General features: G+C 50.8%; 1 long non-coding RNA gene across 1 annotated transcript; it reads right to left on the bottom strand.

Moving 5' to 3' along the window:
- Nucleotides 1-612: 612 nt before the first annotated feature.
- On the bottom strand, nt 613-3,552 carry LOC115281087. Its single transcript, XR_003904077.1, has 3 exons — nt 3,532-3,552; nt 2,068-2,220; nt 613-1,042 (listed from the first exon to the last, which is right to left on the bottom strand). It is a non-coding gene; the product is annotated as an uncharacterized LOC115281087 (long non-coding RNA).
- Nucleotides 3,553-6,274: the final 2,722 nt, after the last annotated feature.

Genomic DNA, 6,274 nt, shown 5'->3' with positions numbered 1-6,274 from the left:
GGCGCGCGCCCGCAGACCCCCGGCTCACCCCGCGCCGCGGCCGAGGGGCAGCAGACCCCCGAGAGCACGGTCCGTAAGCTCCCAGCACAAATCCCCTCGGAAACATTAATCACAGCCACCAGCGAATGCAAAATGTGTGCCCGCGCCGTGTCTGCTTTTTAATCCCAAATGTAATTCTGGAAAGCAGCATCAGAAAGGGGCTCTATTAATCTCTTACACGAACAAATACAATCTCTGACCTACTAGACTGGTTTTCCTGCCGTCTCACAAAGAGTGAGCCCCACTCACTAGAGAAATGTTCAGAGACAGGAAAGCTGTGAGAGACCTGCCAGGTATTTATGCAATAATGGGGGGCACTTCGGCCAAAAGGTGTGCTGTTGGACAGTGGAATCACTGACCAGGGATCCTGGAATTCTGCAGGGGCAGCAGCAGAGTGCGTCCCGGGCAGGGGAGAAGGGGTGAGGGAGAGTGAGCTGGGTGGCAGGCAGGTTGGGAGCCCCCCCCTCAGAGGAACCCCAGTTCTCTTTCCTCCACAGGCTTGGGACCCAAGTGACCTAATCTGAGGGACTACCTCCTTATGAGGGCACTGAAGCAGGCGCGGGCTCACCCACAACACTCAGGGTCAGGGTTCCACCCCCTGAGGCCTGTTCCTGCACTTGAGATTTCACTCTCATGTTCATCATATCTCCCTTCTCAGAACCATTTTGATCAAAAGCATCTTCCAGTTCTTCATAATCGTAATTTGCACCATTGCCTTTTATCTGTGATTAATTAGGAAATCGAAGAAGGTAATGGAGGGTCGGGTCAATAAATTAGCCTTAAGGGCAGGCAGACAGACAGAGGGTTGGGGGTACTGTGTGGGTGGGCACTGCCAACGAGCCTGGTGGGGGCCCGAGGTAGGCTGTGCAGGAAGGGGTTAGGGCCCTTCCTGAGGGCTGAGTGGCGCGTCTGCTCTGAAATAACCCCAATGGGAACAAGCAAAGACTTCTCAATGTCCTAAGGTGGAGAGTCTCCTGAGATTTGTCACTTTTCCTGTTTGAGTCTAGAAAAAAAAGAGAGGAGAGGATTTGGGTGGGATGAGAGTAGGGTTCCTATTTCTGTCAAAGAGGCCTCCCTCCTGGCAGATGAACAGATTAAAGCCGGTGTTTTTAGGCTGGGATCTATTTCTTCTGAAGATCCTGAAGATCGACAGATTTACTTGTGCGTCCTTTCCTTCCCTCTCCACTTGCCTGCCAGTCCGAGGGAAGGGGACAGGAAGGGAAGATGGAAGAGAGGGGGAAGAAGAAGACGAGAGACTGGGAGAGTCTGTTATGATCATATCATAACTCCCTAGCCAAAGAGAAGAGCTCGTAGCGCGGCGTGGCTCCCCGCTCCCGCAGAGGCGCAGGGCGGTTGCGTATTCTTTTCTCCCTCCGTGAAATCGATCACGCCTCCCAGACGGCTGAAGGAGGGCACTTTGCCACTCTTCACAGCTTCGCCCCAGCCTCTTTAGCTTTCAATTGAAAACCAATTAAAGGTTTCTATAAATCTGTTAGCTTCCCTTTTATCTGGGGACCCCTGATGCATGCGATACTGCCCTTTAGATGCCTCTTCCGTGTTTTGTTTTACAATTGTTGTATCAATATAATGCGGCCTTTCTTCTCCTGTCTCTATAGATACAGATACACAAGGAGAACCAAAGCTATTCAGTCTCCTCATTTGTCCAGCAGCCTAACAGTGGTGCCCTTTCTCTGCTGCTGCTTTCCCTGCTTCCAGAGCAGCAGTTATGGTAGAAGCAGATGGCTACTGATTGGGGGAGCTTTGTGGCTCTAATACTGAATACTTTATGGAAAAGGACTTTATCATGCTTCGCTGGGCAGAGGAACAAGGGGGTGAGATTTATGGCCAGGCAAAATAAATCTTTTCCAAGTTGTGGCTCCTTCTCACCAGTTGTCTCCTTTGCTGGTGGTGGGAGGGGGGGGGGGTCAAAACACTGAGGAATTGGTTTTATTTTATTGTATTCTCTTTTCTGCTAACAGCACTTTTTAGTCAGTCTGGGAGACTAAGAGCCAGAAGTTTATGAAATACCTTAGGTGACGGTTGCTGCATTAGCCTTCTCTGCTGTCAGGAAGAAAACAAAAAAGCAGAAGGGTGTGATCTTGAACGCTGTCTGGGGCCATGTTTTCCTGGAGGTCCTGTTAGTTCCTGGGTAAAACAGCATCCTCCATGATCCTATTATTTCTAGGGAACAAAAAAGGATGTAAGTGCTCCCATCCGAGAAATGAGAAGGTCACTGGTACTGAAGGAGTGGGGCCCTGATGAGGCACATGGGGATGTAGGTACGCTCCTCTACTCTGAGAGGCCTGAGCTGCAAGGATGGTTAAGGGACGTCTGGGAGTGTCAGTGTTGGGGCTCCTCATTGAGTTTTCAAGCTGTGGGGAATATAGAGATTCCAACACTCCACTGAAGGTCTAACTCACCCCCCAAGATAATTGACCCTTACATCTTTTCTCTTTTCTTCCCCTCACCTGAGTTTTCCCTCTCTTGAGTCAGATATGTTCTCTATCTGTTGCAGGAATGTATTCCTTCTCCATATGCAGTGGGCTGCACCTTCACTCCTCTTGCCCCCCAACCTGTTTCCTAGAGCAGTGCCACCCTCTCTTCCACCCCCTCCTTTAGGTCTTCCCCTCCCTGGAGCTGCGACTAAGGACAGAAATGCTCCCAACTTGCCTACTGGCAGCGGGGCACAGAGACAGGGAAGCCAGTTTCAATCCTGGGTCTCCCATTCCACCTCAGACAGACCCCTCGTCTTCTTAATATGCGAAATGACATTTTCTACTCAAGAAATGTTTGTGGAGAATCTTCAGTGTTCCAAGCTCCTTTGCCCTGCCGCTCCTATTCTTTTACCTTGTCCCTAGAAACTGAAGAGGAGAAGCTAGATAGAAGGAAAGGCATGCAGCTTCAGGAAGTGTCATCTAACTTTCTGCCACAAGCTAACTCTTCCCAGTTCTGGGGGCACTATCACCCCAAGTATCCCCCCCCCCACACACACACATTTGTGCCCTGTTTCCCTCTGAAGAGGAGGAAAACCAAGATTTAAAAATTACATTTATCTAGATTTCAAAGTGGCAAGCACTGAGATATTTTAAGAAATTAACTGTTTGCTCTTGGTGGGTGCTAGGGTGAATGCTGTGCCAGGCTGATCACATTTAATTATAACCCTTTGAGTCAAACGTTATTCTCTCTAGTTCACAGATCCCCTTCCTTCATAGGTAAGGAGAGGCCCAGAGAGACTAGCTAGCCCAAGCAAGAAATCCAGCTGGGATCTGAACCCAGGCTTGCTCTTGCAATATCCATAGCCACCCTGTGAGATAAATGTTTGTGCTATTTTACAAATGAGAAAACTGAAGATCAGAGAGGTTAGGTGATTTGCTCAAAGACACACAGCTAGTAGATTCATAATAGAAATGTTTAGAATGCCATACTTCCAGCTCTTAACCACTAGCCCTTGGATGCTTCACAAGAAAGAGCAGTAAGGACCCCACAACTGACCTCTGTCACCGGGCCCTTGCCTGGGCAGGAGATTTCAGAGCTGGAGGCTACAGGCGTGGGGGAGACCGTCGAGGGCCTGCTCCGGGCTGCGGCTGCGCGACAGCGCGGTGCGGCCCGGGGAGGAAGCTCCGCACCGCAGCCTTGGCCCCGACGGGCGCTCCATCGGCCTTACGGCCCACAATGCTCCGCGCGCAGCCCGCGTGCGGGCGTCCGGGGCGGGGCCAGAAGGCAGTGCGAGAGCGAGAACTTGCGGTGCTCGAAGCCCCCCGGCAGCTTCCCACCTCGCTCCCCGGACGTGGGTGTGTAGGCCTGGGCCGCGGCTGCCCAGCACGCTCCGGAGCTCGCCCGCTGCCGAGCCGCCGCCCTTCCGGGCGCAGAAGGTGCAGCCCGCTCAGAGGCCCTGAGCCCTGGTCGGGGCCGGCCTGGCTCCGCAGGTTTCTCTGCCCACCCAGACTCTGGCTTTCGGGCTACAGCTCTTGATTTAACCTGCGAGGCGTCGGATGCTTCCTTTCCTGCGTGTGGCGTCGCACTGGCTCAGCCTTTGGCAGCCCTCACATCCCGGCCTTTCTAACGTGGCACCGCTATCAGTTCTGATGAAAGGACTCCTTGACGACTGAGGGATAGAAGTCTAATTCGCCTCCTGGCACAAAAGTGCTGCCTCTTCGGTAAGGGAAGGAGGGAATGGGGATTGCAGCCCCTGCTTGGAACATTCGGCCCACCCTTCAGTAGAAGGGGTCCCTGATCACCTGAACAGATTCCTCCTGCCTCCTTCATCTTCCAGTACCTCCTTCCGGTTTCCCTAGAAAGTTAGAGGAATCCTTTAGCCTTCACTGAGTGGCTTTGAAAGCGGGTACACAACACAAGTCCCAGATTTTCTAAAAAGGAAATGCAGGCAGTGTTACTAACAGCAGCGATAGCCCACCCTGCAATAGGTGTTTGATATGTGCCCGGCGTTGTTCCCTGCACTTGCCAAGTATCACCTCGCCCCTCGCAATAACTTCATGAAGAGAATTTCCTTTACCACTCCCGGTACTCAGACGAGAGGCCTGAAGCACAGACCGGTTAGATTAGCTGTCCGGGGTCAGGGGCCAGGGTTCCAACCCAGGGAGTTAAGCTCCCCTAGTGAAGCTGGGGCCTGAACCTGAGTTGCTGGTCCTTCTTGGGTCGGTTCTCCAGACTTCTGAGTCAGAAGAATGTTCCCTAATAAAGGTATTGATTGAGACCTCTCTGGGATGTCCACGGCCGAAATGAAACTAACCCCAGCTCTTGGAAGTTATCCGTTACCATCTGCTCAGGAACCGGCTTCCCAAAAGTCGTTTGCCCTGGTTTTCCGTCCTCACCCGCGACCCAGGAGGCAGCTCTTTCCAACCTTAGTTTGCTGAGGAGCAAAACCGAGGCAGAGAGAGGTCACCGGCAGCCCAGCATATAGAGATAAGAATTCCTCTGGAAAGGGGGGCGGGGGTGGGGAGACACCCGCTGCCAGAGCGCTTGCGAAGCAGACTGACAGGAGGGCGGGGGAAGAGCATTGCCGTTTTCTCCTGCCCAGCCCTCAGGACGCCAATCGCGCGGACAGCGGCGCCCCGCAGGAGACAAGGGTTGGCAGGAATTCCAGGGAGGCAGCAGGAGACTGGAGAACATGGAAAACATGGCGTTTCCTCCCTGCTCCGTCCAGGGCGTGTCTGGAGCACACCCAGCTCACTGCGGGGCCTCTTCTCCCCCGACCCCACCCCCATATTCATGGTTTACGCAGTGCGCTTCTAAACGAGACATCCCCTGTTGAAGAGGGGGAAGTCTTGTTCTGTTCAGGTCTTGTCTACTATGAGGCTGTATACTCTTTGGTGACTCATCCCAAACCTAGTGGAAGCCTTGTCTTCACGTCATGATACTGTCGGGGTGGTGTCCTGAGTCTCTCCCAGGGAGACCTCTTAGCCCACATGGAAACCCATGTCTGTCATTTGGCCTTCTCTGTACTCAGCTTTGTCGCTGTGCTCTTTACTAGGACATGGACACCAGGGACTCCAGACATCAGAAATTGCCTGCGTGTAGCAGGCATATACCATGGAACCAGCCACACTTTCTGTACGTTGACTTTCCCCAAGGTATTTTCACACATTCAGATGATTCCCCACTTGTCTGGAGACACTAACTTCTTAGAGCCCTAGGTAACCGGACTCTGGAGTGTAGATAATGCTATGAGGCATCTGATCACTCATATATGGGACTAGATACTAAAACCATATGTGGGAAATATATTTTTTACAAATCTATTCAGTTTTGCTCCTCCAGGAAAAATTGCTCTTCTATATGACTTCAGACAAACTATTTTCTCCAAACTGTCCTACAAACTGAATTCTAGGCCTTTGGGAAATCTCAACATCCAGGTCTTTATATTCAATATGTTTATATTTCTCAAGAATTTGTGAATAATTTATTTGATACTTCTGGATATTATTTATTTTTAAAATATGAATTTTCCTCAAAACTTTAGAAGAGACTATGAATTATATCTTGGTTACCTTTATGGCATATTACCAGAAGACTATCAAATCAAATCTGGGAACAGGCCTTTCAAGCAGCAAGAGAACAAAGATAACTTTCAATCTCCTCACCTAATATTTCTGATATTCTGTATTATATATACAGTATTGTTTATAGTAGACATGCAGTTACTGTTCTTTGTGACAACTGATCTTTGAATTCTCTGAGATACCACTTCTCCAAGTATTAGAATTGAAGAAAGACT

The sequence above is a fragment of the Suricata suricatta genome, chromosome 1 (genome assembly GCF_006229205.1).
Source record: "Suricata suricatta isolate VVHF042 chromosome 1, meerkat_22Aug2017_6uvM2_HiC, whole genome shotgun sequence".
Classification (NCBI taxonomy): Eukaryota; Metazoa; Chordata; class Mammalia; order Carnivora; family Herpestidae; genus Suricata; species Suricata suricatta.
This window is presented reverse-complemented; position numbering and strand designations above follow the sequence as displayed.